The sequence below is a fragment of the Rhinopithecus bieti genome, unplaced genomic scaffold (genome assembly GCF_001698545.2).
Source record: "Rhinopithecus bieti isolate Rb0 unplaced genomic scaffold, ASM169854v2 scaffold_2453, whole genome shotgun sequence".
NCBI lineage: Eukaryota > Metazoa > Chordata > Mammalia > Primates > Cercopithecidae > Rhinopithecus > Rhinopithecus bieti.
The window spans coordinates 6,471,006-6,482,629 of record NW_016804447.1 but is presented as its reverse complement, the minus strand read 5'-3'; the positions used below and the strand labels follow the sequence as shown (position 1 = coordinate 6,482,629).

The window sequence follows — 11,624 nt, the reverse complement described above, 5'->3', positions numbered from 1 at the left end:
AAAAAAAAAAAAAAAAAAAAAAGAATCACCCCGTATACTACTACTTCTAGTCTAACTTCCCCCAATATCCAGTATTTTTCTAATCTGTGTCTTTGTCCACCTTCTCATCCTTCACTCTTTGCAGGTAAAAGGCTGATTGGCGTTTGGCTTCTTATTTCTCTCCAGACAACTGTGGCGGAGAATACAACCATCCTATGCATAACAGCCTCTTTCTAGCTGAACGAGCAGCCTGCACTATCACTCCATGATGAGAAGACCTAGGTAACCTCGGTGTTCATTCATCTGTCAGTCCAGCAGCTGTCTGTGGGTCCCTGTGAGTTCAGACCCTGCTCTAGGCAGATCCAAAAGGCAGGGTGTGAGGACAGCAATGCCCACATGGCAAAAGCCTGTCCTTTAGATGCGGCACCACTGAGAGATGCTGTGTCACAGGAGGTTGGTCTGGCTTATCCAGCTGTCTGTTCAGATGTTCCCATAGGAGTCTCTCTGCCAGCAGGTTCCACGGCGAATGTGGATAAACAGCAGTACCATTAGGACAGCAGATATCAGGCAAAAGGCAACAGCAAAGATGACCTTTAGAACTGTAGGAAAATAGGAAAAGTATTAATGTAAAATTAATGCATTAGGAAAATATGAAGATCACATGTGAGTGTTGCTTTCTGCCTTAATTGCAAATTTCAGAAGAGTTTCTAAAGAGGCCTTGAAATCAGCATTGTGTGTGGTAAAAAGAGCACAGGACTAGGAGTCAGGAAGTGACCTAGGTTGCAGTTCCTGCATAACCTTTGACCCTTGAGATTCAGCTCTCCACTGAAAAGGGAGGGTAATTAGCTGAAGTACTTCTAAGTCCTCTTATAGCACTACCTTTATGCATTTTTTTATAGTTAAATTACCAATTGTCCATGATCTCAGGGTCAAAGGAAATTCTGAATGCTCAACTGCAATCAACTGGATCTAAAAGAAATGAAATCTTTCGATTCTTAAATTTGATTTTTAGGTAAATATTTGTTAGAGAGGAGATCTTGCGCACATTTTATCTATGGCAAACATTTCTAGCATAACTGTACTATTGCTAATATGCACCTTTGTTTACACATATTCCTTTGATAGCTGACCAGTAAAAGCAGATATTTGGGGCCATTTCTTAATGAGATGCTAATTCATTATTTCATCTGGAAAGTTACTCTCCTACACACGCACCCTAGTCCACTATAGTACACACATCAGAAACACCAGTTTGTACCATCTCTAAATGTATGTCTTTTTGCTGTAAAAATATAGGGTTTCTTGTTAGCTTAGACAATGGGAGAGCAAACATCCCTCTGATCCCATCACCTCTTTCTACAGAAAGTGCACCATAGAACACAGTTGAAAATCACTGACTTCACCTGACATTATCATTAAGAGAATGAGGAAAATAAGAAGCAGAGCAATTAGATAATCTGGTTACGGTTATTGGGGTTGGGATCTTATCAGTCTCATGATTTTAAAAACCATCTATTTAGTAATTACTTCCAAATATAAATCTCCAGCTCTGACATCTATCTTAAGCGCCAGACTCGTATATCCAATTGTATACCTGATATGTTTCTTTAGATAGCTAATAGGCATTTCAATCTCAAGTCCAAAACTGAACTCCCCATCCTCATTCTCCACACCAAATCTGCTCTTCCCAGAGCCTTCCCTCGTCTCAGTTGATGGGAACTCCCTTCTTCTGTTGGCTTAGGATAAAACTCTTGGAGTCTTTTTTAACTCCTTTATTTTTCTCACAGTTTACGCTATCAGCAAATCCTACTGGTCCTACCGAAAAATATATTCCAACGCTGACTTCTTTTCTTCTCTGACACCACCTTGCTTTGAACCACCATCGTCTTTTGCCAGGATCACTATAATGGCCTCTTAACTTGTTGCCTTGTTTCTATCTATCCTTTCTCCTTTGTAATTTTTTTTTTTTTTTTTGAGACAGAGTTTCACTCTGTCACCCAAGCTGGAGTGCAGTGGCATGATCTTGGCTCATGCAGCCTCAACTGCCCAGGCTCAAGTGATCCTCCTACCTTACCCTCCCTAGTAACTGGGACTACAGGCATGCACCCCCATGCCTAGCTAGTTTTTGTATTATTTGTAGAGATGGGGTTTTGTCATGTTGCCCGGGCTGGTCTCGAACTCCTGAGCTCAAATGATCCATCTGCCTCAGCCTCCTAAAGTGCTGGGATTACAGATGTGAGCCACCACACCTGGCCACAAGGCCACACTCCTTTTTTTGGTGGGGGAGATGGAGTCTTGCTCTGTTGCCCAAGCTGGAGTGCAGTGGCGCCATCTTGGCTCACTGCAACCTGTGCCTTCCAGGTTCAAGGGATTCTCCTGCCTCAGCCTCCCAGTAGCCGGGATTACAGATGTCTACCACAATGCCTGGCTAATTTTTGTTTGTTTGTTTTTTGTATTTTTAGTAGAGACGGGGTTTCACCATGTTGGCCAGGCTGGCCATGAACTCCTGACTTCAGGTGATCCACCCACCACCACCCGCACCTCCCAAAGTGCTGGGATTACAGGTGTGAACCACCGCGCCTGGCCCACAATCCATTTTTAACATAGCAGTCAAATGACTTCAAGTCAAATCATGCCACTTCTCTCCTTAAAATAAAGTCTGCAATGAATGCTCATCTCAATCAGAATAAAAGCTACAGTTCTAATGATGATGGTTTATGAAGATCTACATCATCTGTCCCCTATGAGTCCCCTCAGATTTCTTCTCCTATCACTCTACCTTCACTCACTCACTTCTGGCCTCATAATCCTTATGCTATTCTTCAAACATGCCAAGCAGGCCTGCCTTAGTGACTTCGCTATACCTGTTATCATGGCCTGAATGCTCTCCCACACATCCCGTGCTTTCTTTGCCTAAATCTCATCTCCGTGAGACCTTCCCATGTACAAAAATTCCCACTTTTGTACAAGATGTACAAAAAGTGCATCTTGTCCATCCTCCTTCACTTCCACCCCATATTGGCCATTGTGATCCTCATCTTCCAAAACACTTATTATGCTTATTATTTGTTATCTATCCCTCTCTCCTTCTAATAGAATATAAGCTTCGCAAAGGCAGGAACTTTTGTCTTTTTTGTTCATGAATGTATCCCAAGCACTCAGAACAGTATCTGACACATAACAAGTACTAATAAATATTTGTAGAAAAACATAATGACTTGGAACTTACAAGTTCCCAACTCTTAGCCCAGTATTTTCTGATGATGCCAGGATGCTTCTTAGCATCATGAAAAGGTGACTTTAAGTTATACCCTGAGAGACAGTCTCATTAGAACTGCAGATGGATTTAATATAAGTTTAAATGAATTAAATGAAATAGAAGAAGGAAAGAAAGGACTCAATGGAAATGAGGAAGGCAGATACCAGTGATCCTTAAAATCTATTTTCATGGCTGACTCTTTATTTAGAAATATTTTCAGTTATTTTTATGGACTGTGTTGTCATAGTAGTCCTATGGAACATGCTTTTCTGCTCTTTATCTTTCCTTCTTTCCTTTCTAGACATGTGGTGGGCACACATGTACCAGGTAGGCTGTGCTGGGTGCTGAGGTTCCATAATCTTTGCCTTTGAGGAGCTCAATGTCTAGCAGGAGAACCAGATAGATAATTACAAGATACTGTGATAACTACTAAAATGGAGGTGCAAAAGAAATGCTATTGAAACAAAGAGAAAGTTGCAGTCAACAGAGTGTTTTCTATTTGAAAGATAAAGAGTTTGGAAAGTCTTCTGAGAATTGAGCTAGCCTGCCAGGTGAGGAAGCCTTTGCCATGAGACAGAAAGAGTTTCACAAGGTCATGTTTAGGACATAATGAGGAGTTAAATGTGACTGGAATACAGACTTCAGGGAGGTGAAACCATATGGGTAAACTGGGGGCCAGTTTGTTTTTGTTTTTGTTTTTTGAGATAGGGTCTCACTCCATTGCTCAGGCTGGAGTGCAGTGGTGCAATCACTGCTCACTGCAGCCTCAACCTCCTGAGCCCCAGTGATCCTCCCACCTCAGCCTCCTGGGGGAAGCTGGGACCACAGATGCGTGCCACCATGCTCAGCTAATTTTTTTGTATTTTTTGTAGAGATGGAGCCTCACTATGTTACCCAGGCGGGTCCCAAACTCTTGGGCTCAAGTGATTCTCCCACCTCAGCCTCTAAAGGTGCTGGGATTACAGGCATGAGCCACTGTGCCTGGCCAGGAGCCAGTTTTTAGAGTGCTCGGTTTGACATGGGGCAAATGGAAGTCATCAGCAATTATTACATATGGAAGTGATAGAGCCCACTCTGTGTGTGTTTGTTTGTTTTGAGACAGAGTTTCACTCCATCGCCCAGGCTAGAGTGCAATGGCACAATCTCGGTTCACTGCAACCACTGCCTCCCAGGTTCAAGCAATTCTCCTGTCTCAGCCTCCCGAGTGGCTGGGACTACAGGCGTCTGCCACCATGCCCAGCCAATTTTTGTATTTTTAATAGAGACAGGGTTTCACCTTGTTGGTCAGGCTGGTCTCAAACTCCTGACCTCAGGTGATTCACCCACCTTGGCCTCCCAAAGTGCTGTGATTACAGGCGTGAGCCACCATGCCTGGCCACCCACTCTGTGTTTAAGAAAAACAAAGCTGTGGAAAAGATAGGATGGTGGAGATATGTTAGGCCTGATAGAGAATTATTGAAAATACCTTTAATAAGACACTGAGGGCTTAGAACTGGAACTGTGGCCCTGGGAATGAAAAGGAGGGAATTCAAGAGATGCTCCTGCAGCAGAATTAACAGGCTTTAGTAACAGGCTATGTATACTGGTAAGGGAGGAGCTGTGGTCAAGGCAATCTCGTGGCTTCTTGTTTGGGTGACTGAGAAGATAAATTGAGATTGGGACCACAAAAAAAATTGGTTTGGAGTAGAGAAGATAATTTATTTTGTCTCCAGTGTGGATTGAGACAGGTTATTATCCTGATAGAGACTATCAGTAGGTAGCTTGACAGAACAGGTCAAGAATTCTACAGTTAGATGTGGAAATAAGGATTGTAGACATAGAAGACAGAGGCCTGGGTATACTGGCTCATACTGAATGTGGAATGGAGAACCCGAGAACAAAGAAAAGACTCAGGTGAGCGCACGTGCTTTCTCTCCCTCTGATATTTATTTATCTATTTTTAAATGATATGCTTCTTTGTACTATAAAATATTTCAGGAGTTTGGCAGAGCATTGTCCTAGACACTGAGAAAAGAGAACATGATCAATTGTATCTTACTAGAAAGAGATCTAGTACAGGTAATGACTGAAAAGAGTCTTCTTAAAACAAGAAGCCAGTTACAGCATCTGTCCTCTCCCTAAAACCTTTCCATGAGCACAACAGCTCAACTTGACCTGTGGAGCACTTAGTGCTTGCCTCTGCAGCCTCAGCCATCCACACATTCACTAGCCTTTTTCCGGTTCCCAAAGTGCTCTATGCTGCCTTTAGCCTCTCAGCCTTTATGCATTCTCCTCTTTTGTCTGTAACATCCTCCTCTCTCTTCAACTTCATTCATCTGCTTAGTACCGTTTCTCCTTCAGGTTTCAGTTTGAACATCACTCCTCCAAGAAGGCTCCTCTGACCCATTTGGCTAACTGCCTGTGCTGTATTTTCTCCTGTATGCCCTTCATCTAGAATTCATCATACTTTGCTGTTAGGGCTGATTTAATTATTTATCTCCTTGTCCACCCCTCCTTTCTCCATAAGGTCTGCAAGCCATATGGGGACAGTCTTCTTGTCTGCTGCTGTTTACTCGGCAAGCTTAATGCTTGATACATAGGAAAATATTGGGTACATAATAGGTACTCAGTAAATCTATGGCTTATTAAATAATCATGTATCTTGACCCACCAATCCTATTTTTGGAAATTGGTCTAAGAAAGTAGTCTATAAGACACCGTGGAATGAAAAGTGAGTATGATATGGTAGAAATAGGATATTGGAAGTGTTCGGCTTGAATCCTGATCCTATTACTTGTGGCATGTTATCCTCTGAGGTTCAGTTTTCTTCTCTGTAAATTGGGGATACTAATAGCTGCTTCACAAGGAAAGAAAGGCCACTGAATTAGACACTGATGGCTTTCAAAAGAGAAGTTTTAAAAAAAAGAGATGACAGAAGGGTGGACATAATTTTACAGAATAGTTAAGGCATAAGTGGATGTGAGAAAATACTACAAGAACATGTAAATCATTAGTTCAAGAAAATTGGGACTGAAGAGAGTGAGGTGGAATAAGCACTTGAGGGTGTTTTGATGAGAGGATATTTGGGCATTTTCATAGTATAAGGAAAGGATCCAGTGCAGAGGAAGAAAGTGAAGTTAGCCAAAAGATTCCCTGGGATCCTGAGGAGACTGTGGAGATGGGCTCACACTCACAGTGAGGTCAGCCCATGCAGGGAGGAACATGGTTTCCTGAGGGACAGCAGCAAAGGAAGGTTAAAGCTACTGAGATATTTTTGAGGTTGTGAGAGTAGAACTTAAAAGACTTATCAATAGATTATCTTGCTTATAAGAATAAAGAAAACAAAATGGAATCAGACATTTGGGACAAACAGGCCTTCCTGCAGGGAGTAGGAAAAGTGTTCAGTAGAGGTGAATACATTAACCAAGAAACGTTGACTCAGTCAAGGATGGAATGAAATGTCAACATTCATTGTTTGAAATGGTGACAATAGGCTTGGACTTTTGCTTGCTTCAGCTCTACTCACAGATCAGAATGAAAAAACCACGTGACTGACTTGATCTAGAGGCTTAGGTATTGGTATGGTGAGCAGTGTATGGGACAGATCAGCATTATAGCTGTCAGAATTGCCTAGGTTAAGGGCAGTAGTGGAGTGAGGAGCGAATCAGAGCATACCAAAGCAAGTTGCCAATGTCTTTAACAAATGATGAGATATATTCCAAGAAACTGAAGATAATGGCAACAAGAATGAGGAAACAGGTGTTATAATCAGATGGCCTCATCTTTGAGGGAGGAGTGGTGCTGGATATCATTGAACAAGGGATATGATTGAACAAGGGATATGATTGAGCAAGGGCTTTTAATAGCAGTGGAGGAACATGAGAATGCCAAAGCAACTATGCTGAAAACAGAAGTCAAATAGTACAGACATGTTGGCACATACAAATGTGTAGATGGCCAATGATTGGGTCTCTACAGTATAGTCACTTTTGAGGCTCATTCATAGCTTCTCTCTCTTATTTATAAATAAACTGAGTTCCAGGCTTCTGACATCTGAGCCCAGCCACAAGGAAGTCAGACTAGGTATGCAGGGCTGAACATGTATTCAGTTAGCAAATAGTGATTGAAGGCACAAGGTTCTAGGCATTGTCTACTGGCTAAAGACTAAAGAGGAAACATGTATGGTTCCTGCCTTTAAGAAGCTCAGGGTTGAATCTTGGGCATGTGTATTTGTGCTGTAGATTCTCAGCTTTACAAAGATAATGAGAGAAAACTGGGACTTCCCACCGGTAAGTCTCCTTCTTGTGAAATAATTAGAGTTGGACATTGAGATAGGGGGTGGGAGAGCACTAGTGAAGAAAGTCTGAATGTGTTAGTAAAATTTTGAAATTAAAGAAGCAGTTTGACAAATTTTATTATTTTCAAACAACGTGCTACGGCCTTAGACTTTTGAATTTTCCAGCAAAGGCTCTGGTGAATTTAATTGATATGATCTGGAATCTGGTTAAGTGAGTCTACTGGCACTAGCTAAAAACACTGCTTATAGTTGTGGGTAGAATTTCATGGGTGGAACCCCCTACTCTAAGGAGTAGGGTTGCAAAGTATCTTGTATATATAGGACATATCCTATATTTAATGATTTTTGTCTTGCTTCCTGTATCGGCTTTTCAGAACATCCTAAGTGTCCTGTATTCTGTTTTTTTTTTTTTTTTTCCAATGAATTACAAAAATTTGGCAGTTACAGCCATTTGTCAAATTTATCTCGGCATCCTGTACTTTTATTTGCTAGATTTGGTGGCTCAACTAATGAGCTACTCAACCCCTAGTCTTCCATGTTTCAACCTTCTCTGTAACATCTCTCTTCTAAGGTGTGTGGCCACCCAGCCTAATGGGAACTTCTTATCTCAGGAGTTTCCCAACACTAAATGAAAATCTGTCTCCCTGACATTTTTACCTGCTGCCCCTAGCATCTCTCTTTAAGATTATACTGAATAAATGGAATCTTTTTCTTCACAGAAGTTCAAATATTGAACTCACTGTATTAGAGGCCATATCATGTCACAGACTCTTAACAAACTTTCTATGAGCCCAAACCAGTGGCGTGCTGGTAAAATTTGTAGCATTTAATTTCTTTGGTGAAAATACTCCTGCCACATTGGAGCTGCCCAAGTGAAGTGGCTGAACTGAGAGTTCGGAACTGATGTACACATTCCACTCTTGAGATCTGTATGAGCGGGCTGCAGCACATCAACCCTTACATTTTTCTTTTTATTAACATTTTTTGCTGCTTAATCATATTTCACTCTACCTGCATATTAAATTGTTATTTGTGTTTTGAGGGAAAGAATTCTACAAACATACTGCAGGTAGATTTGAAAAGAGGAGGTGAGAGACTATGGAGAATGAAGAAGAGGGTAGGGTAAAAAATAACTGCTAAGTTACTAGGTATTGCTGCTCATCAAGATAGACAAGAGTAGGTTCAGGAAGAAAAGGTAACCAATTTATTTATTTATTATTTATTATTTATTTATTTATTTATTGAGATAGAGTCTCGCTCTGTCACCCAGGCTGGAGTGCAGTGGCGCGATCTCAGCTCACTGCAAGTTCTGCCTCCTGGGTTCACGCTATTCTTCTGCCTCAGCCTCCCGAATAGCTGGGACTACAGGTGCCCGCCACCTCACCCATCTAACTTTTTGTATTTTTACTAGAGACGGGGTTTCATGGTGTTAGCCAGGATGGTCTCAATCTCCTGACCTCATGATCCACCCACCTCGGCCTCCCAAAGTGCAGGGATTATAGGCCTGAGCCATTGCGCCTGGCCAAAGGTAACAAATTTATATATTAATTGGGCAAATATTTATTGAGCACCAATCCATGCCTGGCATAGATACTTCTAGGTACTGAGGACAGATAGAGCAGGGAACACACCAGATAAAATCCTTGTGGAGTTGATATTTTATCTTTTTAGAAATGGCCCATTGAATGAAACCTGTGGGACTCTCTTTGGAGACTAAACCTTCTGATGAGTAACTCTCCTCTCCTTTCCAGCTTTAAGGCACTAGGACATTTGATAAATACCTTTCTAGTACCTTGCACCACACCATTAAAGTTCTCCATCCAAACTTATTTTTTATTTTTTTAGACCGAGTCTCACTCTGTTGCCCAGGCTAGAGTGCAGTGGCATGATCTCGGCTCACTGCAACCTCTGCCTCTGAGTTCAAGTAATTCTCCTGCCTCAGCTTCCCAAGTAGCTGGGATTACAGGCATGTGCCACCAAACCTGGCTAATTTTTGTATTTTTAGTAGAGATGGGGTTTCACTATGATGACCAGGCTGGTCTTGAACCCCTGACCTCAGGTGATCTTCCCACCTCGGCCTCCCAAAGTGCTAGGATTACAGGCGTGAACCACCGCACCCGGCCTCAAACTGATTTTACATGGTGCAGTTGCTACCTTCCGCAGAAAGCCTTACCTGACCTTCCTTACTTCCCCCACTCCAAATCTGGGTAACTCTTGTTCCCACAGTAACCTGTGTAGTCATAAGACACAGCCCTGGTTTTTCTGTGTTGTACAGTATGTATCTCTTTACTTCCCTAGTATATTGTGCACTTCCTGAGGGTGTTTCCTCAGCAAATTCCATCTTAAATAGATGAGGCAGAGCCATCACAGCTTTGCCTTTATCTGAAGTGGTAAAGTCCAAACCACATTTTCAATGTAAAATGTTCATTTAAGCCAGTCAAATCATTTTACTTTATATTAATATTTTCCATCTTGTTATACTAAAACAAAAACCTCAGACACAAAGGGAGCTCCTGAAATCTGCCTAGAGGAATTTTATTCTAATTAGACACACACACATAAGTTTTTTAAAGTTCATTATAAAAGCCATGCTTTTGAACTTCCTAATAATGACTTTATTCACTGTTTTACATTTGGCTCACCGCTAGAAGACAGTTACAAGCATAGGAAATGGACCCAAGGACAAACATTTACTTGGGAAGGAAATAACACAAAGAAGCATATCAATCGATGTCTTTGTCAGTCACGTGACCAACCAGGAGCGGGAGTGGCTTTGCTCTAGATTCTGGCATCCAGTAGAAACCATCTCTAGAAACCATCTCATCTTTATCCATAATGGTAACAGAGCACGGTGTTCTCTAGACGCATGTAGATCTGCCACATGGCAAACCTATAAGACTCTTAAGAATGTCATTTGAACACGATTTCTTCTTGCAAAGTGGGCAGTTTCAGCAGGACCTGTAAGTTTGCTTAGGTTTTCTGAAGATACCGGCATTAAAGACTTAGACTTACACATTCCTTTTGTCCTGCTGACATATTTCGTAACCACACTCTCAATATTTCCAATAAGTTTTGAACTTGGAGGTGCTTAGAACATAATTACATTTCTAATAAGTTTTGAACTTGGAGGCACTTAGAACATAATTACATTTCTAATTTTGTTTCAGTTTGATATGTGTCACTTCCTTCCTTCCTTTTTTTTTTGGTAGAGACAGTGCCTCACTGTGTTGACCAGGCTGGTCTTAAACACACCAGGCCTAAAGTGATCCTCCTGCCTCAGCCTTCCAAAATGCAGGGATTACAGGTGTGAGCCACTGTTCCTGGCCTATACTTCCTTTCTTAAATCAACTATTTATTTATTTATTTATTTATTGAGACAGGGTCTCAGTCTGTTGCCCAGGCTGGAGTATAGTAGTGCACTCTTGGCTCACTGTAGCCTTGACCTCTGGGGCTCAAGTGATCCTCCTTGAGGACTATAGGCACACACCACCATGCCCATCTGATTTTTTGTATTTTATGTAGAGACGAGGTTTCACCATGTTGCCCAGGCTGATCTTGACCTCCTGAGCTCAAGTGATCCTCCCATCTCAGACTCTCAAAATGCTGGGATTATAGGCGTAAACCACCATGCCTGGCCTTAAATCAACTTTAGAGTCAACATCTATTATCACTGGAGCTTCTAGAGAAACTCCATCACGTGGTGCTCTCTTTCCTGATGCGTTGTACCCAAACAGCTTGTTCTCATCAGATGACTTATTTGCTATGATGTCTATACTTCAAGAGCCACTATATGTATTACATACATCAAATCTTTCTGTAAAGTTTGATTTTTGTTTCTATAAAAGGAAAATAAATGTTCTAGGACCAAGGAAAGAGTTTTAAATTTTAGTTCTGTAGCCTCATCTATTTTAACAGAAATATAAAAACAGATAGTAGCAGTTTTCCAGCAGAGAAAACTTTCCAAATGTCTCCACTGTATCTCCTTTCTTTGCCTCTCCTTGAGAGAAGGCTGGAACTGATGGGTAAATTGGTTTTTTGCCCATCAGCCTATTCACATCTTTCCTTCCTTGCTCCTACCCTGGATTGTGCTTTTTTTTTTTTTTTTTTTTT

The 11,624-nt window shown here is 41.5% G+C and overlaps 1 long non-coding RNA gene across 1 annotated transcript in view; it reads left to right on the top strand.

Annotated features, from left to right (window-relative positions):
• Positions 1-328, top strand: part of LOC108527249 (uncharacterized) — a 42,694-nt gene extending 42,366 nt beyond the window's left edge. Inside the window, exon 3 of the long non-coding RNA XR_001884760.1 lies at positions 125-328. This is a non-coding gene — a long non-coding RNA (uncharacterized LOC108527249). The remainder of the gene's footprint in view (positions 1-124) is intronic.
• The last annotated feature ends 11,296 nt before the right edge of the window (positions 329-11,624 follow it).